The sequence below is a fragment of the Lemur catta genome, chromosome 17 (genome assembly GCF_020740605.2).
Source record: "Lemur catta isolate mLemCat1 chromosome 17, mLemCat1.pri, whole genome shotgun sequence".
Lineage (NCBI taxonomy): Eukaryota > Metazoa > Chordata > Mammalia > Primates > Lemuridae > Lemur > Lemur catta.
Window position 1 is genome coordinate 17634162 of NC_059144.1, and position 26632 is coordinate 17660793.

The 26632-nt window shown below is 42.0% G+C and overlaps 1 long non-coding RNA gene across 8 annotated transcripts in view; it reads left to right on the plus strand.

Annotated features, from left to right (window-relative positions):
* Positions 1 to 6246: 6246 nt before the first annotated feature.
* Positions 6247 to 26632, plus strand: part of LOC123622327 — a 28864-nt gene continuing 8478 nt past the window's right edge. For 6 of the 8 annotated variants that reach the window (XR_006729473.1, XR_006729471.1, XR_006729472.1 and 3 more), the window contains exons 1-3: positions 6247 to 6613; positions 7237 to 7305; positions 24861 to 24950. This is a non-coding gene — a long non-coding RNA (uncharacterized LOC123622327). The remainder of the gene's footprint in view (positions 6614 to 7236; positions 7306 to 24860; positions 24951 to 26632) is intronic. The other 2 variants (XR_006729469.1, XR_006729470.1) reach the window with 2 other exon arrangements.

Here is a 26632-nt window from a genome sequence, read left to right on the forward strand (position 1 = left end):
ACTGAGGATGTCACAGTGAACAAAGTTGAGGTCCTTGCCCCATCATCCTTCTGCAGAGAAATCTTTGCAGGCATTTTATGTGGACCCCTCTACCTCTGTCTTTCTATGTTTATGGATTGAACAGGAGCCCACATCTATCAGATTTAAAGCCCATACTAATTGCTTCTGAAATACAGGCAGTCCCTGGGTTACAGACAACCTCACTTATGGTGTTCCGTACTTACAAACAAGTTCCCAAGGCTCCCCATAAGGATAATTTATAATTAAATAATTAAAGTAATAATTCAGGAACTAGTTTCTTCTGTGCATGTAAACAAACCCACATGGCCTAACCAGCTCCTTGGTGCAGCATCTTTAAGCTGGCTGCTAGTCTCATAGAGTAGCAGCTAATAGGAAAACACAGGAACACAAAGAATCAGAAGATCCAGAGCCAAGAAAGTTTATGACAAAAGAATTGGCTGAAGCCTTTCGTTTCACTGAAGCAGGATTTGTTGATCTTGAGGAGCAAGACACTAACATTAAGTGGTTAACAAAGCTTTACCGTGCCGTTAGTGAGAACATCAGCTGCTACAAGGCCATTTATGATATTTTAAAAAAACACTCTGCAAACAGTCCTAGATACCTTTCTCAAAAAACTGACTTCAGTGGTAAGCTCCCTTCCTCTAGCAAGAATCAAACCCTGATTCTCCAGCACCTACTCCATCCTCTCCAGCACCATCTCCGTCATCACCTTCTGATTAATGTTAGTCCACCTTCTTGCCTCAAAAACGCCCTTTCCAGTAAGCAAGACATTGATGCAGCATTAGCTCAGTGTTAACCTTTAATACTCTTTTTTGAAATTTCTCCTATTTCCTATCTAAACTTTTTGTATGAATTTGTTTTTATGTTCTGTTTGTTTGAATTAAAAGTAAGAGCACAACAGTTTCTGTAACTTATTGTTACAGTACTGGGCTGTTATTATTATTATTTTACAGTATTACACTGTATTATTATTATCACATATGAGCCATTACAGTAGTTATTATTATTGTCATATATGCACTTGTCCTCAGGAATCCAAGTGACATACACATCAGACCTAAAGACATTCTCAGGAATGTATCTCGTCCATAACCTGGGGAACACATGTACTTTCTCATTCTTGGAAACCAAGTTGACTCACTCCTGTAAAATTATCCCTGATGCAACCTGAGATTTCTATTGACTTCCACATTAGTCATCTACTGCTGTATTAGAAATTACCCCCAAACTTAGCAGCTTAAAATAACAAGCATTTATTATCTCACCGAGCTAAGGAGTGACTTAGCTGTATGGCCTGGCTCATGGTCTCTCATGAGGTTTCCACCAAGGTGTTAGCTGTGGATTCAGTCACTGAAGGCTTGATGGGGGTTGGAGGATCTGCTCCCAAGATGGTGCACTCAAATCACTAGCAATTTGATGCCAGCTGTTGGCAGTAGGCTCAGTTCTGTATTACGTGGGTCTCTCCTTAGGGCCCCTGATGACATGGCAGCTGGCTTCCTGCAGAGCATATGATCTGATAGGAAGAGAGAAACAAAAACAGAGACAGAGAGATCAAGAGAAAAGCTATAATGTCTTTTATAGCCTGATTTCGGAAGTAGCGTACCTTAACTTCTCCTGTATTTTGTTGGTCACACAGACCACCCCTGGTACATTGTGGATGGGGACTAGACTGGAAGTAAAACCAGGAGGTGGGATCACTGAGGCCATCTCAGAAACTGGTTACCACAGTCTCCAAGAACAGCTCCCTCTCCTCAGACTCCACCCAAACCCTAGGGGAAGGAAGTGTGCAAATTTCGCTGTTGGAAAATACAGACACACAGAGCAAACAGTGAATTTGCTCTCAAAATCCATGTTTTGAGCCCAACAGAACTGCTTTTCCTCAATTACACTTTAGCGTCATGCCACAGGCCTGCATAGAAGGACATCATAGGAAACAGCTCCAAGTAAGTCATCACTGTATTTGTGTCACTTATTCAGTTAGTGGACCCACAGGAAAAATATCTTTCTGGTCTCAGAGTCAGGAAAAGTTGGGTTTCTCCTGAATAATTAGTCTTCTCTCTTATTTAAAATCTGGAATTTTGTTACCATGCACGTTTCCCTGTTTCCTTTGGCTGTTCAGAAGCTCGGAGCCAAATGTGTAAGCTAGGCTGACATCAATCTCCTTGAGCTAATGTCATCCTGGAGTTACTTTTTCTACTTGTTCTCTATTTTCTCCAAGTCCCTCAACTTTCCATCTTATCCTTTTGTATATTTTGCACTTTTGTAATTCCTCTCAAAGCTTTTGTGGGTTGAGATGGAGTTTAAACATACAATAAAATTAAAGTTTTTGCCCAAAAGACTGATGACCTGCATTACACGTGCCATCTAGCGGTGAGAGAAACAACTGCCAGAACAGCAACCTCCCTGATTTTTCAGATTTGTCTTTGCCAAGGAACCTGGAATAGCGGGCAAGGGAAGAGGAGGGAGACCAGGACCCCTCTCTGTGCTTTGTCAGGAATTGAGACTGCTGAGGATTAAAGAGATTCCAGGCAGGGCCAAGGAGCAGGTGATTCAATGGCTTGAATCTGTAGAAGCAACCAAAAAATCGTGAAGACATTGTGAGGAAGGCACTAGCAGTGGAAGGGTTAAGTAAAAAGTGTTAGAAAAAAGTAAACAATGAAAATCAACCAGATTCAAGCAAATTATCACTTGAAAGGTACTTAATGTGGGTTCATTGCAGATGTGACCAGCCATTGTTTAAACATTCACATTAAATGAAGGAAGAAGCTTAGAGTCTAACGTTTTCATTTTACATGTGAGAAAAATGGGGCACAGAAGCATGGAGCACCTTGTCCAAGGTCATACAGCCTTTTAGTCACGGGTCCAGGGTGATGCCTAGGCCAGTCCCCTTTCCCTAGCACCATCCTACCCCTAATCATATGAAGCAGATGCTCACCTGGGCTTTCATTTTGCACATAGGGTTTCAAAATAAAAATAAGATAATCACAAAAATGCTGGCTCCAGCATGTTTCCAAGGAATTATTACTCACTGGTTTTGCAGCTGCCCCTTGACACACCCCCAAAATGTCAGGATGGAGGAGGTGGTTATCAAGCACTGTTTTGTTAACCTTCACTACATGGCCAAAACCATGAGTTCACAATGATGGAAAAAGATTCCAGAAGCCAGTGACAATAGGTGAGGGAGCCCCAGCCTGGGGAAGAGAAGGTAAGTTCATTCATCTACTCTGCCATGCAGCATCTGCTCTGGCCCAGGTTCCGGACAGGATGCTGGGGTGGCAGTAACAACAGTGTGTTGGCATCTCTGGAGCCATACACATTCCATTCATCTGTACCCTGACGTGTGTTCTTAGGCATAGCTTCAGCTAAAACTGAGATTTTAGCTGAAACATAGCTTGGATCCAGGGGGACTCTGAAGACCCAGGGTCTATAGTCTCAGCCTGAGTGTCTAGAAAACAGCCTGGAGTCAGAGACCACTGAGGAGGCTGGAGATATTAATTAGGAACTTGAGATATTACCATACTGGACAGCACAAATATAGAACATTTTAATCATCTCAGAGAGTTCTATTGGACAGCTCTGGCCAGAAGTGCCCTTTCCCGGATTTTCTGTTTCTCTGAGTGCTACCAGTTCTTCCAGCCCCTTCACAGACTGATATAAGCAGAGACTGATATAAGTCACTGGTTTCTGGAAGACGCAGAGCCCCAATACAATGGCTATTCCAGATCTGCTATCCTCAGAGGTACAAATGACACACCAGAGATACAGGGCATCTGGAGTTCAATTCCTTAAACATTTCAGGCTTCTGTTCTGGTAAAAGGAAGAGAAGGAATACTAGGGGGTTCAATCTTTAAGGTCAGAAAAACCTAGGTTCCTATCTCAGGTTCCCCATTACTAATGGGGTGATCTTTGGGCAAGGCTTTTGGGCTCAAGTTTTCTTGTTTGATTGTTATCAGGGTTAACTGAGATGATGGAAAAGACAGTGTCTAGCTCATGGTAAGTATAGATTTCTTACTCATTTCTTCTTGCCCTTTTGTATGCTAATCTCCCCTCTGTCAAGAACAGGAGCCACAGGTCACCTTCTCATCAGGTGACAGGTGGAGGCTAGTCATGCCTAGCTGTTCCACTCATTCTCTCAATGTATATTTATTATGAAGGCACCAACTGCTGGCCTTAGGTTGTGCATCCTGCAGAGACAGAACACAAGTCCCTGAGAGAAGGAGCTCACTGTCTCATGGAGAGACTGGTAGACAAACCAACAATTATACTGTTTCATTATTACTATTATTTGTAGAGATGGGTTCTCACTATGTTGCCCAGGCTGGTCTTGAACTCCTGGCCTCAAGCAATCCTCCTGCCTCAGCCTCCCAAAGTGCTGGGATTACAGGCATGAGCCACCATGCCCAGCCTAAACCAATAACTGTGTAGCGGGGAGACCAGAACTTTGAGAATATGCAGGGAGAGAGTACAGAGGAGGAGATATTTCAACCAAGACAGAAAGGGTGAATAAAAGTTTGCCTGCTCAGCAAGCACATGGGAGAGGGCATGCTAAGCAGAGATAACAGCACATGCAAAAAAGGAAGGCTGCAAAGCAAGGTAAATCCAATTATGAAGGTCCTTGAGCACTGGGCTGAGTTTGAACTAAAACTTGTAGGGGACACAAAGCCTCTAAGAGGAAGTAAAATCATCATATTTCACTATTGAAAATATTTCCATATTGCTAGTGTGGGGGATGGTTTAAAGAGGTAAGGCTGAAAAAAGGGAGGCCAGCCTCTATATGTTCCACTGTTCCCCTACTTCACTGTGTTCCAGCCGCAAGGGACTTCTCTGAGTTCCTTGAATGACAAACCATCAAGCTCTTTCCTGCCTCCGAGTCTTTGCACTTGCTGTTTCCTCTGTCTGGAATGCTTCTCATGGCTGTTACAGAGCTTCATTTTTCTCAGCCTCAGGTCTCCAATCAAACATTTCCTCCTTTCCCTAAACCCTCAATCTAATTTATGTCCCCCAATTTGAAACTGTATTCTTATTTGTATTATATCACCAATAGTGCTCTATATTAGACTGCAAATTCCATGAGGGTAGGGGGTGGGGAAAAAAATTCCATGAGGGTGGAGTTGTGTCTGCCCCGGTTCCACACCAAGTCCCCAGCACCTAACAACGCCTGGCACTAGGCTAACACTCTCAAAAAATACTAGAGGGATGAGACTGTTAGAACACACGGGATGATCATGGTTTAACCTAAGGAAGAAGCAGCAAACCGGAGAAAAAAAGACTAACATCAGATACAAAGTGAACAGGGCAGGTCTGAGACAAGAATCAGCATTTGTTCCGATTGTACTGAGTTCTGACTACACTTTTGGCTGTATAGCCTGGGCAGGTCAACAACCTCTTATCCACCACACACCTCAGCATCCCCCTCCGTAAAATGGGAACGACAGCCTGCGAAAGTCCTCGCGGCAGAAACAACAAGGCTACGGCTAGGGCAGAGAGTCGTGGTGGCCCAAATGAAAACACCTGGAGAGCCGCTGGCGCTCCTTGAGGGCGGAAGTCACTGCCTGATGTAAGTCCGAGACGTAAAATAGATCCACCTTAGGCGCAGCGCCACGGTTCTTTGTAACCTTGTAAAGCATCCGATGAGCAGCCGGAGCTGGAGAGTAATTTAGGGCCGTTATCATTTGTTTCTTTTACATAGTTTCAGCAGTTCTCTCTGAAATTTGTTTAACCAAAATCTAAGACTACAGAGTAAAAGGCAAACTCCCGCTGAGGGCAATCCGAGCAGCAGGCCGGCGGGCGCCCACGCGCAGCGGCACCGGCCGGGGCGGGAGGAGCCAGCGCGGAAGGCCCGCCCCGCCCCGCCTCTTTCCCGCGGGCCCCGCGGGCCCCAGGGACTGCCGCGTTACTACATCTCCCAAAGGAGCCCGAGGCAGGCCTCCCTCTCTGCACAAAGGGAGGGGCCGAGCCGCGGCTCCATTTCCCGCCTCAAGAGTACGGGTTGTTTTAATCGAGAAGGTTTCGCGCTTCCTCGCCGGCCTGTCAAGTCCCCAGAGACGTCGGGCCGACCCGGCACCGCCTCCATCCCATCAGCCTGGAGCAAGGGGCGCCGCAAAGCCCTCTGGGAAATGTGGTTTCCGGGAAGCGGAGTCAAAGGGCGGCAACAGACATGTGCAGCCAATTAGAGCCGAGCTCGGGCTGTGTCACGTGACCTGCGCAGCCAGCGCTTCCGGAATTTTGCCTTTGCGGGAGCTGCTGGAAGCGTCTGGAGCTCTGGATGGTAACTTCTGCCGTCGCCTGAATTCAACTTTAGGACTGGCTTTCCCAGCTCTTGGGCCTTCCCTGCTGCCCAGACGCGGCGCTGGCCGCATATTTGCATATATTTAAACTTGCCCTGGCTCTCCTTGACATCGTATTAACTTGCAGGCACTGTAGGACCTCACCATACTCTACTATGCCTGGCCTCTGCAGCAGCCAAACTGAGCCGCTCGAGTTGCGTCAGAGCTTTAGTGAATAAGCCATTAATCAGTTATTTGATCGTTTCATTTTGGGGGACCTTTTCAACTACCTGTTCTCCCTCCACAACCTTGTGCTCACCCATGACGTAAGTCCTGGGACCCCCTCTACATTCTCGGCCTCTTAGTTTCATTTCTTCTCCTATACAACCTAGATCTTAAAAATCGTCTTCTACCTCATTTCCTTCTGTAACAACCCCAAACCCTAGAGTAATACAATTGCCTGCTTTTGGTTTGCGAGGTGCCCCGGGAGGGGGAAAAATTCACCACCTAATCAAGGTCTCAGAGTTCAGCTAAGCCGTAAACTCAGTGGGCTGGTTGCGGCATTGTGGGGAAGGAGGCTAATCAATTGAGGCTGGGGAATCTGCTGCCGAGAACTCTGGTTGGCAGTACAAGGCTTTGAAAGAACTATCTTTGTTGCCTCCCACCTCACCCCTACACCTCATGTAAGATGTTAGTTATGAGAATATTCTAGATTGGCAAACTGGTAAGACAGAAGATACGGTAAAGACTCAGAGAAATGTAAAGTAACATAAAGAACGAAGTAAGGAATAGCAAGAAAAGTCAGCAAAGATGTTAAATTGATGTAAGTTAAAAGAGTTAAATGAACCCAAAGAACAAATGATAGTCTTTTAAAAAGCGTTATGATAAAAAGAGATTAGGTGTTTCTGCTGGGAAGCCAGGCATAGGCAATGTTTTGTTTCCTCTCCAGAAAGATGAAACGATTGTACCAAAAAAATTCCCTTGAGAACTGGCAGGTGTAAGAGGACTCTGGAAAACAGTAAGTAATCCAGCTTCAAAAAAATAACTTTTAAAAGGGAGACTTTTCTTGAGGGGAAATGGAGATCCAAAACAAATACGGTTGGGCACATCAGAGGCTCCTACTGTGCGGCATCAGTAGAGGCAGAATCCCATGCAGACTGGGCTCCTGTTGTCACACAGGCCATTAAGCAAGCTCTGAGCCCCAGGTGGAGGCCACGCACAGCCTGAAACTTCTCAGGTAGTGTGCTGCCAAGCACTGGAGAAGAGATCTGGTTTGTTTTCTTACCATGATAATGTTTTATTAATTTATATATTTCTTTATAGCATGAGGTTCACTTTTCCTCTGTGAAAAATCCGTGAAATACCTTAAACCATATCTGTGTATGGTGTTTTCACAAATCATGTGATTATTTTATATAATTAAGAAAAGCAGCAAACTGGTGAGCTAACAGTTAATGGAAAAGGTACTGCTTTGAAAGCAATCCAGTGTATTACGCTTCTACATATCAACCTTACCTCCTACTTCTAAATTTAAACACTTGCTGTTTACCAACAGGAAATTACCACTAACATTTACATGTGTCTGTGGGGAAAATTCATGCAAAGAATAGCCACATCTTTATATATGCAAGGCAGATATCCGGAACAAAACAATTCTGGAATCCCACATGACATTAATATTTTAGGAGTAGAGCTACAAGATCCCCAAAGAACAAGAAAACCTGCACATTATAGAAAAAGAAATCACATAGACATCAATTTTGGGTAAGATTGACCAATGCATCTCAAACTATTTCTGCAAAACTGTTTGGTTTTTTGTTTGTTTCAGTTCATTTCAATCAATACTTTTGTAAAATAAGAGTTTATTTCTAGAAAAAAATGAAACTATAGTAAATTATAAAATACAAAATATAAGTCCTATTTTCTAGTTATTAGATTCAACATACATAAAATCTCCCTAAAAATTGCAATGAAAGTTTCCAAAAATTTAAGCTCAATTCTATATTTAGTTCACAGCGGACCAGATGACCAACTCACACTTGTCCAACGACCATATTTTGAATAGCACTGAGAGAAATCATCTAAAAATGGAGATCTTCTAGAAGGATATCGCGTTATCACTCCCTGGCTCAAATTTGATTATTTTGATAGTATTGACTTTTGTTGTAGTAATTATGTACAGTTTAAAAAGTCAACCAGGAGTGCAAGGTTTGAAAACACAAGAGGCCCCTGCACTTTCTTTCACTTTCCAACTCCGAAGTCCTCTTTCCTTTCCTTCCATGTTTCTGAATAATGAACATATAATTACTTAAGTGACATATGTCATTCCAAGGTACAAATAATAATGAATACCGGTCAGCCACCTTAAGAAATAAAGCATTATATCTGCAATTGAAGCTCTGTGTTACCCTCCCTGATTTCATTCCCTTCTGACAAAAGAAAACCATACCTTAAATTTGGTGCTTGTTATTCCCGTACATCTTTATATACTTTTACTAGGTAGGTCTATATTTCCAAATATATATTGTTTTTCATGTTTTTAAGTTTTATAGTTATGATTTCTGAAAATTGTCTAACTTAACATGTTTTTGAGAATTATCCACAATGACAGATATACCTGTGGTTCATTAATTTCCTCAATTGTACGGTATCTCATTATATGAATATACCATAGTTGACCCATTCTCCTGTTGGTGGACATTTGGGTTGTTTCTCTTTTTTTTATCATTACAAACAATGGTGCAATGAACATTTTTGCCATTGTCTCCTCTCGCATCCAGGGTATATACCCATGAGTGATATTGTTGAGTCAAAGGATGTATGCATCTTTACCTTTCGATATTGCCTACTATGTCCCCAAAGTGCTTGCGCCAATTTACACTTATCTGCAGGGTCTGAGAGTTCCCATTCCTCCATGTGACCACCATTTGAAATTGTCAGACTTCTTAATTTTCCCAATCCAATGGATTTAAAATGGTGTTTTATTGTGGTTTAGTTTGCATTTCCTTTATTCGTTATGAGATTTGAGCATCTTTTCATACATTTACTGGCCATTTTAGTTTCTTATTCTGTATATATATCTGTTTCTTATTCTTCGCCAGTTTATATTTTACCTGTCGAATATTTTAAAATGATTTATGAGTTATTTATATAGTCTGGATTCAAATCCTTTGTCAATTGTGTATATTGCAAATATTTTCCCCCAGTCTGGAATTTGTTTTTTCATCCTCTTAATGATGACTTTTTTTTTTTTTTTTTGACACAGAGTCTCACTCTGTTGTCCGGACTAGAGTGCCGTGGCATCAGCCCAGCTCACAGCAACCTCAAACTCCTGGGCTCAAACAATCCTTCTGCCTCAGCCTTCCGAGTAGCTGGGACTACAGGCATGTGTCACCATGCCCAGCTAATATTTTCTATATATATTTTTAGCTGTCCAAATCATTTCTTTCTATGTTTTAGTAGAGACGGGGTCTCACTCTTGCTCAGGGTGGTCTTGAACTCCTGACCTTGAGCGATCTTCCCACCTCGGCCTCCCAGAGTGCTAGGATTACAGGCGTGAGCCACGGCGCCCGGCCATTAATGATGTTTTTTGATGCCTAGGCATTTTTAATTTTACTGATGTTGACTTTATCAGCTTTTTTCTTTATGAGTTATACTTTTTGTATTTTATTAAATCTTTGTTCAAACCAAAGAGCATAAAACATATGCTCATATTTTCTTCTAAAAGTTTTCTTACTAGGCTCCTGAATTAAACTTGGATTTTTTTATTTGATCTGAGAATTTCCATTTTATTTTTTCCTGTATGTGTAACCAATTACTCATCATCATTTTTTGAAAAGTTTTTCTACACTGGGCGGGCGTGGTGGCTCACGCCTGTAATTTTTTCTATATATTTTTAGTTGTCCAGCTAATTTCTTTCTATTTTTAGTAGAGATGGGGTCTTGCTGTTGCTCGGGCTGGTCTCGAACTCCTGAGCTCAAACCATCCACTCACCTCAGCCTCCCGGAGTGCTAGGATTACAGCCACCATGCCTGGCCGAGTCTCTAAAATCTTATGTCTTCCTTTTTTTCTCCTTTCTTGCAAGTTAGTTTATTCTAACTTTGATAGCTAGAAAAGTGAGAATTAATGGAAATGGGATTGCTTTGGTCCAATCTGAAGTGCCAATAAATGGTGAGAGTATTAAGCCTTTGTATTATTCAGAACTCTCTTGGTTACAAGTGACATAAACCCAACTTAAATTAGCTTAAGTTAGATGCAAGAGTTCTTTTTTTTTTTTTTTGAGTCAGAGTCTCACTTTGTTGCCCGGGCTAGAGTGAGTGCCGTGGCGTCAGCCTAGCTCACAGCAACCTCAAACTCCTGGGCTTCAGCGATCCTACTGCCTCAGCCTCCCGGGTAGCTGGGACTACAGGCATGTGCCATCATGCCCAGCTAATTTTTTTTTTATACATATATATTTTAGTTGGCCAGATAATTTCTTTCTATTTTTTTTAGTAGAGACGGGGGTCTCACTGTTGCTCAGGCTGGTCTCAAACTCCTGACCTTGAGCAGTCCACCCGCCTCGGCCTCCCAAGAGTTCTAAATAAAATGTTAGCAAATACAGCACAACCAAGTTGGTCTTATTTCAGTAATGTAAAGTTGGTCTCACTTAAAAAACAATGTACTAATATAAATCATCACTAATAAGGGAAACTGCCTTGGTTCAGAGTTCTACAGTCTCACAAACTGAGTAAGGAAGTGCTCCCTGTACTTCTAGTTTGGTTGTTTCTTTTTGTTTTAGAAGTTCATTATTTACTTACAACTACAGAAGGTACAGATTTAATTCTTTCAAATTCCTCACACTCTTACCTAGAAACACACTTCCACTTGCCTTCATTCTCCCATATAGTTATATTATAATTTCTGTTTCAGTCAATATTCAGCCTTGTCAGGATTATGTAAATATTATATATTAATGAGTCACATATTACGTTATATTTACATATCCTTTCCTTACAACTTTATAACTTTTGGGTTTCCCAGGAGTTCATAAATGGTCTCTTTTTTCTTTTTCTTTTTCTCTCTTTATTTGGGTTTAGTTTCCTGAAACTGTTACACAGAACTGTAAATCTCTTTTCAATACACTTAAAATATTAGGCAACTGACCAGTTGCATGGTCTTCATGGAGAAATCTCCCCTGGAGTTCTTTCGTTGTTTTGTACCAACCTGGATTTGTTTTGCTCTGTGCCTGCTTCCAGCAGTTTGGGGGGAACTTCCCTTGACTAACATTGTTTGTATTCCTTTTGTCTCTTTCCTGTATTGGAATATCTGTGTCCTGGTTTCCATGGTTTCCTCTTTCTTGATTTACTGGCTGTTTTTGGTGGAGCACATTCTCTCATTTTGAGAAGGGGTGCATGGAAAATGAAATTTTGAGGTCTAACTCTTCTGAGTATATCTTAATTCTGCTCTCTCATTTGCTACTTGGTGGGTCTAGAATTCTAGGTAGGAATCTTGTTTCTTTAGAACTTTAGAAGGGCTATTGTATCCCACTTCCAGTCTGGCCAATGAGAACACACACTTCTGATTCTCAGTTTTTTGTATGTGAGCTGTTTTTCCTGCTGTTATGATAGTCTCTATCTCTGATGCTCTGAAATTTCATAAAGATATGCTTTGATGTAGATTTCTTTTTCCCTCTTGCATTGCCCCTCTTAATCTGGAACACTTTTCTTGCATTTCTTGTATTTCTGTGTGTGTGTGTGTGTGTGTGTGTGAGAGAGAGAGAGAGAGAGAGCGCGAGAAATGTAACATACAATATGAATAATATAAGTTATGAAACATAGTAGTAAAACAAACATCTGTGAACCCACCACCCAATTTAGGAAGTGAACTATTACAAATACCTTGAACCATCCTGTGTGTTCTTTTCTGATCTCATTTCCTGTCTTCCCCCTTCCTGCCATGCCTCATCCCCCCACCCCCCGCCCCAGCCACATAATCACTCTCATGACTTTTTGCTAATTCACTTGCTTTTCTTTATTGTTTCACTAAATATGTTATGTGTCCGTAGACCATGCCTTGCTTAGCCCAGCAGATCTTTTGCTTGCCTTTGAACATCATAGAATGGCATCACACAGAGATGGCACTCTTCTGTGGCTTGCCTTTCATTTAGCATTGTTCTAAGAGTCCTCTATGCACAAAGCTATAGTTCATTACCTTTTCATTGCAGTGTAGCATTCTGTTTTGTGAAGATACCACAATTTATTTTATCTATTCTCACAACAGGCATTAGTTCTATCATGTCTGCTAGTGTGGTCCTTTCCCCCATTTTCTTTTTTTTATTTTTTTATTTTATTATCATTATGTTTTTGAATGGGGACAACAACAACGGGGTCTTGCAGTGGGGGAGTGAAACTGGGCTTGACTCCCTCTTTCCCTCATATTCTCCCTACTCTCTGAAACTTACATTAATCAGTTATTGGATCTTCGGGGCTAAGCCTTGAATTTTCATACCTCTTCTCTCCTGTTTTCTGTTTCATTGTATTTTTCTTCTACTATCTCAGAGAATTCCTCAAATTATACTCTAATTCATCTGTTGAATTTAATTTCTTCTATCATATTTTGAATTTCAAAGAGCTTTTATTCTGTGGATATTCCTTTTTGTAGCTTACTGTTCTGTTCTCATAGTTTTCATAGATACAAGACTTACAAGGTTTAGGATATTCTTTTGCTTTCTGCAACCTCTATTCACACCTTTTATGGCCGGTTGGGTGGTTGGTTGATATATGTCTCCATCTTTCATGTTAGAAGTTCCCATCTGATGTCAAGTGGTGCTAAGCTGTCTGCTTAGACATAAACATGAAGGTACCAAAATGGTGATTTAGAGTTCTGTGTGCATGGGTGAAGTTCATCTGCCAGTGGGCTGCCCAGTAGGGAGGTCAGGTGGGCCCAGCTGTTTCACTGGGGAAACATCAAGTGTTAGTAGGTCTTTTCTCTTGGTCTACTCAGTATCCCCAGAGAGGACTCTTCCATTCTTCCTCGAGGGTATAAACTTACTTGCTATCATTCTGGCTGCTGAGCAGGGAAAGTGAGTTGGGGGCTTTGCCATCCACAGGTAGATTTCCACTTAATGCCCATTTTCAGTATAGTTCCCTGTTCTCAACTGTGCGTGATGCCACTGAATCCAGAGTCTTCATTTGAACATCCTATCATCTTCCACCGTGGGGGAGGGTAGTCGTCTGGCTGTGTAGGATGGGGGTGGAGATCTGGGAGTGCCTCTGCCCCTCAAACACACAGCCAAGATGTGTCTCCTATTTTCAGGCTCATCCCTCATCTCCATCCGCAGGGGTATTCCAATTGGGTCTTGCAGCAAAGAATCTACTTGGAGCAAGGAGTTCTTTTCACTAGGCACCACTCCCCTTTTTAGGTTTAAATTTCGACTTTCTCTGCTCTTAGTCAATTGTCACTGACATCATTGACCAGCTTCCAAAATTTTCTTGACATCATCATCTGTTCCTATATCCTCTCCAACTCTCTTTGTCCTTGTGCATTTATGCTTTATTTTGTTGTAACTTCTCCACTGTCATTTTGAGGCTTTGGGGAAGAGAAAGAAATGCACATGCTTTCAATGTCGCTACCCATGACGCAGAGATGTTGGAAGCTGGACAAGTACCTGAGGGGAGAAGCAGCAGAAGCTGCAGGAAGTCTGCAGGGACTTGCTCGGATGTCTGCGGCAGCCTCTGGTTTACGGAGGCCTCCTTATGGCTGGATGACTGCGTAGCATTGTCAGCATTCTGTTCCGAATTCTCTGTGTTCAGATCAGGGAGACTTTTGCAAAGAGCAGCTGAGGAAGGTGCTGTTGAACTGGGGAAAGAATCAGCCTCAGTCAGAGCAAGCAAAAGTCTACTGGGAAAGCATTGACTGCCAAGATCTGAGTGAATCCCCCCACACCGTTCTCCCCGTTAACTGGAGCTAATTCTGGGGAAGGAAGAGAGGGAGGCAGTCTTGGGTGCTGTTGAGGAGTAGCCCAGGGTGGCAGAGTTCCCACTAGCAGCCTCTGCTCAGACTCGAGGAGTCAAGGTGGGCATGCCTCCAGCACCCGAAGTTGAGTTCCCGAAGGGAGGAAAGAGCAGATTTCTCACCCCCAGTCAGAGGGCCCCCCCAAAAGGCCAGGACTTGGTTAATGACTACACCTGCTACTTTGCATCCAGAGTGGGGTGGAGAGCCACAAACAGGAAAGCTGTGTCTCAAACAGGATTATAACCCTACCCCTTGCATCCAGCAATCCAAGGGCAGACAGGGCAGGTTCTGACAGTGGACGCTGCTGTCACCCCGTGTGGCCAGGGCTCTGTGACCTGGGGTTGGGGGGCTGTCTCGGATGTAGCCAGAGAAGCCCCGACTAGAAGGGGAGCTGAGCAGGTCCACGTGAGGTTTCTGAGGGGCAGATCCCTGCGCTCGGTGTGAACACTCACCCTCTTCTGATGGTGAGCAACCTGCACGCTGCAGTCTTCCTGAGACGTGAAGTCACACCTGAGCGGAGTCAGAAAATGGGAGAAGGGCCTGGAAGACCAACTCTTCCCCTCCTGAGTAAGCAGGCCGACGCTCATCCTCAGTGATAGCTGCCTGTGCTTTCCACAGAGCAGTGGGACTCGCGTCAGTGAGGAAATTGTCCTCCACGCAGCTCCCTTTGCACTCTCAGCGTTGGGGGAGGGAGGGCAGAAGGAAAGCCCTACAGCAGACACTGCGGGTGCTTCGCCCACAGCCCCTCAGATCCCTGGGCCGGTTGTCCTGCCCACCAACTCCCCATGTGCTTTCACTCCCATCGCCCTGCACCTGCATCTCTTGGTAGAGAGCCTGGGAATTTTACCCTCCCTAGGGGCAGACCTTATTAACAAATGACAACAAACTTGAGGGTGTAATCCCCCAGCTCTCCTGCTCCCTATGGGGGGGCAGTTTGCAGGTGTCCCCAGAGTTCCCCTGAGGACTGGAGGCAGAGCCACCCTCCTGGGACTCTGCCCACTGTCACTCTTGCTTTGCCTTCTTCCTCTCTGGGCCCCACTTCTCCACCCACCTGCCCCCAACCAGTTTTTTCTGGGGACACTTCTTAAATAATTTTTACACAGATCCTCTTCTCAGAGTCTGTGTCTGGAAATTCAACCTAAGACAGCCTCTTATGTCAGAGTCCTTGCGGGTTCTTTGCCACTAAAATACTGAAAAAGCGGGGAGCCCTTTGTTCATTGGGCGCATTAAGGACACTGCGGGTATAACACGGTAGACCCTAAGATGAGGAAAGGATGGAGACTGAAATTGTTTCTTCAAATTAAAGGAGAGAATGGGGCTTCTGCAGGGAACCTGAAGTGGTAAGAAGAGGAGGGTGCTGGGGGCTGGGGTGGGGAAGGGCTGAGAGGGTGGCAGTGTGAGAGTCTTCAGCGAGGCTGCTGCTCGCAGGCTGCGTGGGGTGTGAGGTTTGGGGCAAGGATGTCAGTGAAAAGGAAGCCTGGGATGCTGCAATGCAGAACAGAAGGCAAAGCAGTCCTCGAACTGAACTCGGTCCGTGCAAGCGGGAACTCTGAGCTAGAGAAGATGAAGGACAGCATTATCCGCCTCAAGCACACCGCACTCACACCCACACACATATGCCCCTCCACACACACACGCCACTCCACTGAGGGGTTGAAAGGGATAAAATACCTCCCCTGGGATGTGGATTATGCATGAAATGATACATGAAATAATTATTGAAGGATAAGCGCTAAAATCATCCCAAGACAATATCCAAAGGCATCTACAACCCCAAAACAGCATTTTCCGGTGATTATCTGTAGAAGGACTCCTGCAGCAAACGCAGGAGTTCATGGAAGGTGGGGGCACAATTTGAAAGGACAAGCTAAGGCAGTGTGTTCCATACCCACCACGAGGGACTTAGAACATGGCATCCTCCCCACCTATGACCTGGCCCCCTCCCTGCTCCCTCCAGCCCATGACAGAGCCAGGGCAGCCCTGGGACTCCCTCCCCTCTCCCCTGCCTACCTGGGCCAGTGGGGTCTGATGTGAACAGGGAGCTGGGGCCCTGCCTCTGCGTCCACTCCTGTTTCTGACTTTCTCCCTTGCAAGTCTTCATTCCACAAACGATGATTCACCACACACTACTCAACAGACTCCTTGTCTCCATCCCTGCTTCTGGTTCTTTCTCTGTCTCTCCCCGACTCCATTCCTGCCTCTTTTCTCCTCTCTCCCCTCCTTCCACTCACACCACTTCTCTCTATCCCTCCCTCTGTCCCTTCTCCCAGTCCTGGCCCCTTTGAATTACCTTGGCCTATGTCTCTGAAGACAGATGATGACACAGCAAATTTGACAGTGCCCACGGAAACCAGCATATTACAATGCAGTTTGTGCTAACAAGTCCTTTTTTTTTTTTTGCTCTTATAAATAACCATGTAATAAACATTATTTTAGATCTTTATCTACATCTGATTAATTCTTTCAGGCTGTTGAAGGAATCCCTGGATGCTGTTTTTAGGTCAAAGGGTACAGACATTGTTAAGGCTTGTGGTATATTTGGAAAATTTTTACAGCAATGTCATATGTGTCACTGGACTTCTTTAAGTTCATACCAATCTCAGATTTAAAAATAGGGTTACATGTGTTTATCCAGGGGCCCTGAAGACAGTCATATTCTGGAATATCTCTGCAGAGTACTTGCCTAATCCCCTTTCTGCACACTAAAATATTCACGTATTGATTTGTTCATCAACACTTATCTATATCAAGCATGTGCCAAGTGCTAGTAATGACCCTAGACTAGACCCCGGTGACTTAGAGCCTTGCCAAAATCAAGGGTGACTCCCTTGTTTAGTAGACTCAATTTTGGTTACAGTGAGCTATGATGACACCACTGTACTCTGGCCAGGGTGAAAGAGCAAGACTCAGTCTCAAAAAAAAAAGGAAACTTTTGAATATCATAAGACAGAATGTGACCAAAGATCCTTCTACCACCCATTTATTTATTCTCTACCCAGATAGTACTAAACAACACTCAACTCTCACCCACACTGTCCTTAGTCTCTGTTAGTTGAAACTTCTACTTTTTTCAAACATCTAAACAGCTTCAGATGTCCTATAATTTTTAGTCACTGCTTCAATGGAGAGAGGTGTTTAGCCTCATTTTATTTCCTCCCCCCAAGGCAGAATTCATGGGCCATGGTGCCCACACATGTTTTTTTACCTCATTTGAGGTAAGTTCAATGGGCTGGTCCCTCTCTATTATCCAACAGCAACATGCAAACACCAAGCAATATATTTTTCACTTGTAATATGTACTCACATATCTCGGTGTGACTTGCTCAATAATCGCAACTTCTAGCTATAAAGCAAGTATCAAGGGATGTTTTAGGTCCACAGAGAGGAATTTGACTAAAGGTCTCCCAGAACACTTAGGTACACTTAGAAGCTCACAATCTAATGTAGGCTACAGGCATGTCAATCAGATAATCATAATACAGTATAATAAATGCTTTTCTGCAAGTTGTACTATAGGGGTGGTGGGATTTGGAGGGATAACCCAGAGAAGTCCAACACATAATGATCAAGGGCAAGAAACTTTATTAGCTGTGTATCTGTCAGCTACTGCTGCATAACAAACACTGAAATAATCTCACCGTCAAACAACAATACATATTTGTAAATTTCTCAGTCAGGACTGGAGGTTTGTTCTGCATTGATTCTGATCTTGGTTGGGCTTAGAAGGGCTTGGCTCCAGGCCGTAAATTTGATTCAAGTCTGTTCCATGTACTGGGGGCCTCCTTGGACCTGTGGCTACCTAGTTATCATGGTAAAAAACAGGTATGCAAGACAGCAAGCCCAACATGCAAGCACATTTCAAGCCTCGGATCACATCACGTGTACTAACATCCCATTGACCAAAGTAGGTCACAGGGTGAAGCTCAAAATCAAGGTACAAGGAAGTATATTCCTCCCATGGAAATGATAGTGAGAAGCAGTGAATATTTCCTGAGTAATAATCTGATCTACCGCGAGCCAGATCTTGAAGAACCAAGGGATGCTGTTTTAGAGAAAAGTGAGAGGAGTCAGTGTTCCATAGAGAGGAACCACATCAGGAAAGATAGAGAGATACAAGGATGTAAGGTACGTTTAGCAAATTGTGAGCAGTTCAAAGTGCAGAATCCCAGAACACCTGTGGGAGATGTGTAGTATTTTATTGAATAGCTACACCATCATTTATTCAATCAATCTCCTAATTTTAACCACTAGAAATAACACTTGGAAGAATACCCTTTTAAGTACATCTTTGCTTACTGATCTAGTTAATTTTTCTAAGCATAAATTGCTCGAAGTAGAATTATTTATTCAAATATATACTTATTTAAGGTTTCCATACATATTGTCAAATTGCCTGCCAGATAGTTGTACCCATATGCATTCCCAGCAGTGGTGTCCGAAAGTGGCTTTTACTTGCACACTTGACAGCTCTGGGTATTTAACACATTGCTAATATGAACAATTTTATCTCATGTTTATTATAATAGAACAATGACTTTTTATTTCTTTGTGGAAAAATAATTTTTTAACTAGAATTCTAGCAAAGCTATCAACAAGGATGAGGGTGGAACATAGATATTTTAAAAGACAGGAGTTATTAAAGATAAAAGCTGAAATTAATAAATTAGCAAAATAAGCAAACTTGATGAATAAAACAAAAATTTGGTTCTTTAAAAAGACTAAAAAGAGAGAGAGAAAAAGGTAAAACTACTATCAAGCATGAGCAAAAAAGAAAAGAGACAGATAAATCACAAGTAACACAATGTCAGGTGTAAGAAATAGGGTTTTACCTCCACATATAAGGAAGAATTAAAAGTTATTAAAGAATTCTGTGTTAAAAGTTACGTTAATACACCTGAAAATTTACCTGACATGAATGGTATTCCTTGAAAATAGAAGCTCTTAAAGTTGATTCTAAAAAATATATATACTGAAATCATTGATAAAATGAAAAAAGTTGTAAATATTCTATGCCCCCAAGCAACTCTGCCCCAGATGATTTTGTGAGTGGGTTCTAGGAAATCTTATTAAAAATACCATTTCTATGTTATTTAAACCAGATATTCAAACTGACACAAAAGATGCAATTTATAATACAAAATGCAATGCATTTTATAATACGAAAATCTAAGCACTTATAAATATGAAAGTCTTAAATAAAATATTAGAAAGCCCAATCCAACAGTGTATTAAAAGAATTGTGCACCATGACCAAGTAGTCCTTATTCTACGAAGAATGACTGGTTCAACATTAAGAAATTTATGGTGGGGCCTGGCTCAGTGGCTCATGCCTGTAATCCTAGCACTCTGGGAGGCCAAAACGGGAGGATTGCTTGAGCTCAGGAGTTCGAGACCAGTCTGAGCAAGAGCAAGACCCCCATCTTTAAAAATAAAAAAAAAAATTTAAAAATTAAGAAAAAAAGAAATTTATGTTGAACTAAGCATTCTGTAATACTCAGATGGTGAAAGGAAAAAAACACATATCATCTCAATATATGCCCAAATGCATTAATTAAAGTATAACTTCCATTTTAGATGGTGATAATAGTGACAATGACAACAACAATGGTGATAAACACATTAGTAAGAAAAGAAGGGCTAAGGACATTTTTTTATCAGAAGCCACAAGCAGCAAACTTAATGGTAAAACATTAAACACTGGAGGTGTTTCTATTAAATGGGATCCTCAACTATTATTGCCATTAATCAAAATGTTTTTGGAGTCTCAAAACAATGCCATTAGGTAAGAAAAACAAATGAAGGGGATAGATATTAAAAGAAACAGCAAATAATCTTTATTTCCAGACTATATTTTTTCTTCCTAGAAAATCCACAAAAACCAATGGAAAATATTATTGAAATTAATGAGAAGTCAATACAGTGGTTCAATGCAAGAAATGCAAATCTATGACTTTCTTATATTCCAGCAATAGCCAGTTGGTAAATGTAATGAAAAAAGGAGATTCCATTCATAATTGCAATAACTGCAATAATTGCAATTTAATAACTGTAAAATACCTGTATATAGAAAACTACCAGAAATATAGACAACTTATATGAAGAAAACTATGAAATACTCCAAAGGAGAGAAAAAAGTTGGAGATGTGTACAATGTTGCATAGTATAAAGCTGTTCGTTTTCCTGAATCATTTTATGGATTTAATACAACTTCAGTCAAACTCCCTATAGGATTACCTTTGGAACTTGAAAGATTGATTCTAAAGTTGTCTGGAAGAATGCATGCATGAAGAGTCAAGAAATTTTTGAATGGCTTCATAGCCACACAGAATAAAGACTACATTTCCCATTCTCCCTTGCAGCTAGACGTGTTCATGTGACTGAGTTCTGACCAGTGAAAGCATTTTGTTGCAGCATCCAGAAATCTTTCTTAAGAGACAACATACATGCATCCTTTTCCCTTTGTCTATCCTGCTGTTTGGAACATGAAGTCCAAAAATGGAGATGTGCAGGCTGGACTTTGAGGATGAAGTTCACATTCTAGTAACTGCAGAGCAGAAAGCCAGAGGAGCCTCAGTTCCAGAGATTTTCATGAAAGAAAATCACATCAGCTCCAAATTAACATGGAGCTTACTTAACATGAGAGAGAAACGAGCTTTTTATCTTATTTAAACCACTGTTACTTTAGGTTTTCTTCACTCACAGGTGAATCTAATCCTATTAAAACAACCTTTCATATTTTCTCCCATGCATATATATGTATATATTTATATTCAGACCTATATAAAAACACAAACACACAAGTTTTTATATATTTTTTGTCATTGTGGGAGAAAAAACCAAACTTTCATCTTGTTTTCCTCAGTCAATACAGTCTGAAATATTACCCATGTCAATTTGCGTAGCTCTATAATAATTCATGTTTTTTGATGGCCTTAAATAAGTATCAAAATGTATTCCCCCATCTTCCTATTGGTGGGCATATGCTTTGTTTCCAGTTGTTTTGGTTTTTTCCCCTCACAATTAGTAAGCAAACTTTCAAATAGGTGCTGTTGTTTCTAAGACATAGAATTCTTGGAGTAGGCTAGCTTGGTACAGGGTGCATGTATTTTGTTTCATTATTTATTTTATTTTATTATTTTTTTGAGACAGGGTCTCGCTCTGTTGCCTGGGCTGGAGTAGAGTGGTGTCATCATAGTTCACTGAAACCTCAAACTCCTGGGCTCAAGCGATCCTCCTGCCTCAGTCTCCTGAGTAGCTAGAACTACCACCACACCCAACTAATGTTTTCTATTTTTTGTAGAGACAGGGATCTTGCTGTGTTGCTTAAGCTAGTCTCAAACTCCTGACTTCAAGCGATCCTCCTGCCTCAGCCTCCCAAACTGCTAGGATTACAGGTGTGAGCCACTGCACACAGCCGGGCATATGTATTTTAAATTTTAATAGGTGTTATTAAATTGCTTTCCAGAAAGCTTGAAACACTTTGTTTTTATTTGTTTGTTTGTTTGTTTGTTTGTTTGTTTGTTTTTTGAGACAGAGTCTCACTCTGTTGCCCAGGCTAGAGTTCCGTGGCGTCAAGCTCACTGCAACCTCAAACTCCTGGGCTCAAGCAATGCTCCTGCCTCAGCCTCCCAAGTAGGTGGGACTACAGGCATGTGCCACCATGCCCGGCTAATTTTTTTCTATATATATTTTTAGCTGTCCAGCTCATTTCTTTCTATTTTTAGTAGAAACAGGGTCTCGCTCTTGCTCAGGCTGTTCTTGAACTCCTGACCTCGAGCGATCCTCCCGCCTCGGCCTTCCAGAGTGCTAGGATTACAGGCATGAGTCACCGCCTCCGGCCGCTTGAAACACTTTGATTTCCCTCAGAAATGTATGAGAGCCATTTTCCACATCCCCGCCAGCAATATCTCATTTTTATTTTTTAGCAGTCTGGTGGATGTAAAGTGTTGTTACCTCAATTTGCTTTTCTCAGACTATCATTCAATATTTGGTAATTTAAGACTCCTATCTCTTCCTTTCATAGTTTTCAGGCATTTATTCTTTCATATAACAAGATCACTTTATCCAATTAAAACAAAAACCTATGGGATTCTAAATGGAATTATAATAGATATATAGATTTTGAGAAAATTGTAATTTTTGAGTTAAGCTTTCCCATCCAAGAACATGGCAAACTTTTTATTGGTTAAATTCTTTTATGTCTTTCAATACACTTTATAATTTTATGTGGTTTTTCCTAGCCTTTCTTGTTAAATTTATTCTTAAATATTCTGTGGTTTCTGAAGCTATTATAAATAGAATATTATCCCATCTCACTTTTAGGTATTTATTGGTAGAATAAAGAAAAGCTATAGAATTTTTTTCTATATTTATCTTGTAACAAGACACCTTATCAAATTATCTTATTCATATACTCTTATTGGAACCTCTGGCATTTTCTTGTTAAACAATAACTAGGAAAAAAAGGAATAGGTTTAGCTTTTTGTTTCCCATATTTATGTTAGCTATTTCATTTTCTTCTTTGACACTTTCTAGAACCTCCAAGACCATGATAAGCAATAACAAACTATGTTTTTTATTTTTTATTCATCTCTTTCAATTGCTACTGTTCCTTACTTCCATCCTTGCTTGGATCCCATCACGTCTTACTTCAGGGCAAGAATAATGTCTAATTTGCCACCACTCTATCCCTGGCACTCAGAACAGGGCTGAGTATGCACTACGAAATGAATAATATACACATTTCAAGAAGAAGGAAGTGGCTAAATGCTGAGTTCAGCTAAGATCAAATGAGATAAGGACTCAAAACTCTGTTTTAGATTTAGCAACAGAGAGGTCATTGATGAACTTAGTGATATTATTTTAGTGGTGGGGGCAGAAGCCACAAGACAAAAATTGATGACTAAGACATTCCAGACCCAAGGGAAATTTTTGCGCCAACATTTGAGGGCCTGAGCTCCCCTAGTGCTTCCAGGGCCCTGAAAACATTTCGGGATGGCCGGAACTTACGGTGTACATGGATGAGCAAGAGCCATGCTGAGAACTGTGCTTTGCCTAGGAAGTCAAAGGACAGCTGTGGAAGAACTGTAAATGAAACAATTTTATCATTAGTGTTACTTTCTAGAAAGATCACTCCTTCTTAAAAAAAATAGAGTACCATTTCTTTAATTCACCCATTTTTCTCCAGCCTTACCTACATTGCCTTGGATCACCCCATCCACACCCTCCCCATATGTGGGTTGCTGCAACAACTTTCCATCCATACTTGTCCTTCCTCAGCCCATTCTTCACATCACTTCCAGAGCCATCTCTGTTTGGTTTGATTTTTGTTTCACTTTGTACTTCAGAGTAATCTTTTCTAGATTACCAGTCTAATTATACCATTCTTCTGTTTAAAATATGTCATTGGGAGTCAGTAAAGCACTCCCCTGGCTTCTATCTGATCCCTTCCCAGGTGAGCTCCCAGGGACATCACAGCCATCTATGGTTGGTAGAATCTCTGTCTGAGGTTAACCCACTCTTAGGGCTCCAAAGAAGAAAGCTCCGTTTCTACTCTAGGGAAACAGAGTTCAACGAGGATTCAGTGGCCATGCTTTGGGGTTTAAGGGTACAGATTTCCTCAAAATTGGCTTTCCCCCATCCTGAAGCCAGTTCAAATGGTGCTAAAAGCTGGTAATTGTGCTTATTCCATTCCTCTGCTAAATGTTCCCTACGGGTCCTGACACCCTTACATCTGCCAGGATAAGAGGATGAGTTCTCTGGAAAGTCTGGTCTGTAGATCTGTGTCTGAGGAAGGAACCAGGCAGACTTGGATGGGGCTGGAGGAAGAGATTTCTTCTCGGAAGATTTCACATTCAAAATAGTTCAAGGCTGGGATTCAGTAATAATAATAATAGTGACTATGATGTGGTAGAATGGTTTTCCGTCCACACAGTCCCCCTTTTCCACAAAGGCTGGCACCTCATGAGGCCGAGGTTATGGAATGAGCCCTGTAATCATGTAACTCAGGGTTGGGAAGGAGAAGCCACCCTTTTAGCATCCTAAGACTCAGGAGAAATATATCCATTCCTTTAGGAAATATTTGTATGTGCCAGACACTGTTCTAGGTGCTGGAGATACTGCAGTGAGCACAACAATCAGAAATCCCTACACTTGTGGCACTGACATTCTCATGGCAAGGAGGGAGAGACAGCAAATAAGTAACAAATGCAGCACATTAATGGTGATTGGTGCTATAAAGAAAAATAAAGGAGTAAAGGGGTAGATAGAAAGTGTTGCAGGGGAAACGGGTTTGCAATAGGATGATCAGGAAAGTCTTCTCTGACAGTTGATATTTGAGCAAAGACCTAAATATGGCAAGGGAATGAGCTGCGTGCCTATCTAGGGTAAGAGTATTCAGGATGATTGGAAAACAAGTGCAAGGACCCTGGGTCTGGAGTATGCTGGCATATCCATGGGACTCAAGGAGGCCAGTCATATGCTCACACCTAATTACAAATAAGTCTGGGAAATACTGTCCAGCTAGTGCCCAGCAGGAAGAAGAGAGAGATTTGGTGAACAGCTAACCCCTCTCTACCACAGGGTCAAGAAAGATGAGAACTGAGAATTGACCATGGGATTTAGCAATGTGGAGACTATTGGTGATCTTGGAAATCCAGTCTTGCTAGAGAGGTAAGTGTGAAAGTTGGCTTGGAGAGGGTTCAAGAGAGAATGAGACAGGAAGAATTGGAGGCAGCAACTGTTAAAAATAACAACCACAACTTCTTTCAATAGGTTTTTCTGTAAAGGGAAGCAAAGCAATGAGGTAGTCGCTGGAAGGGTTGTGAGATAAAGAGTTTTGCTTTGTTTTTTTGTTTTTTTTTTTCCAGAATGAAGAAATAGCAGCATGTTTTTGTGCTGATGGGAATGTTCTAGTAGAGAGAAAAAAATGATGATTCAGGAAAGAGGGAAAATTGCTGGAGCAATGTCCTTGAGTAAGCAAGAAAGGATGGGATCTAGCAATACAAGGTCGGCCTTGGAAAGGAACACAGATAGTTCATCTCTAGTTAACAGTGAGGAAAACATAGTATATAGACAGAGCCCTGGTAGGGAGTAATGTGGTGGGGGGAGGTTGTTGAAGTTATTTTCTAATCACTCACATTTTCTCGGTGAAACAATATGCAAAGTTATCAGCTGAGAGTGAAACTGGGGGAGGAAATGTTGCGGGTTTGAGCAGAAATAAGACAGTATGACATATTTACTTAAGACAATGAGAGATTGCTATCCAGAAGTTACTCTTCCCAGTGGAGATGGTCCGGCTGCCCCTGAGACATTACACTCTGAGTCCATAGCCAGGTGAAGACCTCCGGCCCTGCCTTTCTCCTCTTTACCTGTAGACCTCGCCTTGCCTTAATGCAGAATCAGAACTGGAGAATAATAATAGATAACACTTGTGAGCATGTACAAGGCCCAAGCACTGCTCCAAACACTTTACATGTATTTAATCATAAGAACTCTATGAACTAGGTACTACTATTATCAACCCCATTTTATAATGAGGCAACTGAGGCACAAGGTCAGTAACATAGTAGACACCTAACGTGAATTTGAACTCAGGCATTCTGGCTCAGGGCCCACGCTCTTGGCCTCTGCATATGCATCTATATGTCCTAGAAGTGTCAAGAGCATGATAAATGCTAGAGGGGGCCGAGCTTGGGAGGAGTAAACACAATTCTGAAAGGTCTACAGCCAAGTAGGTGGGGGATGAGTCTCTGTGCTTAGGATAAGGTTGGGGAGGGCTTGCTGCTATGAGAAGGGTGGCCACATGGTGACCCAGAGAGCCGAGGACCAAAAGGCAGAGCCACTGTCCTTACAGAGACAAGCTGAACAGGCTGGAGAAGACCTTCATGAGTCTTCCCTACCCCGTGTAGACTCTGCATCAATCAGCATAGGATGCCAGGTTTAATCTTGATTTAATGTTCCCTTGGTTTCTGTGTGAGTCTCACCTGTTTCCATGATAGGGGAGCACGGTGCCGGGATGGCAGCAATAGTGCTGACGTAGTGAACCGGCTCCCAATTGATGAACACGTCATCAGCAAACAACTTTATGAAGAACTTTATCAATGAAAAGTCTATCAATGAGTAGAGAACTAATCATTTTACTGGCATTAGATCAGTAAATTGATTGAATGATTATCTCGTTCAATACTTGTGACACCCCTGTGAGTTACACAGCATTCCTCCCATATTCAGATAAGGAAAGTGAGGCCCAGAGAGGTTGTACCACAATACCAAGGTCACACAGTAATATGTGGTGGAGGTGGGGCTTGAGGCCAAGCCCATTAGAGCCTGAAGCCTACACTGGCTGTGTTGTA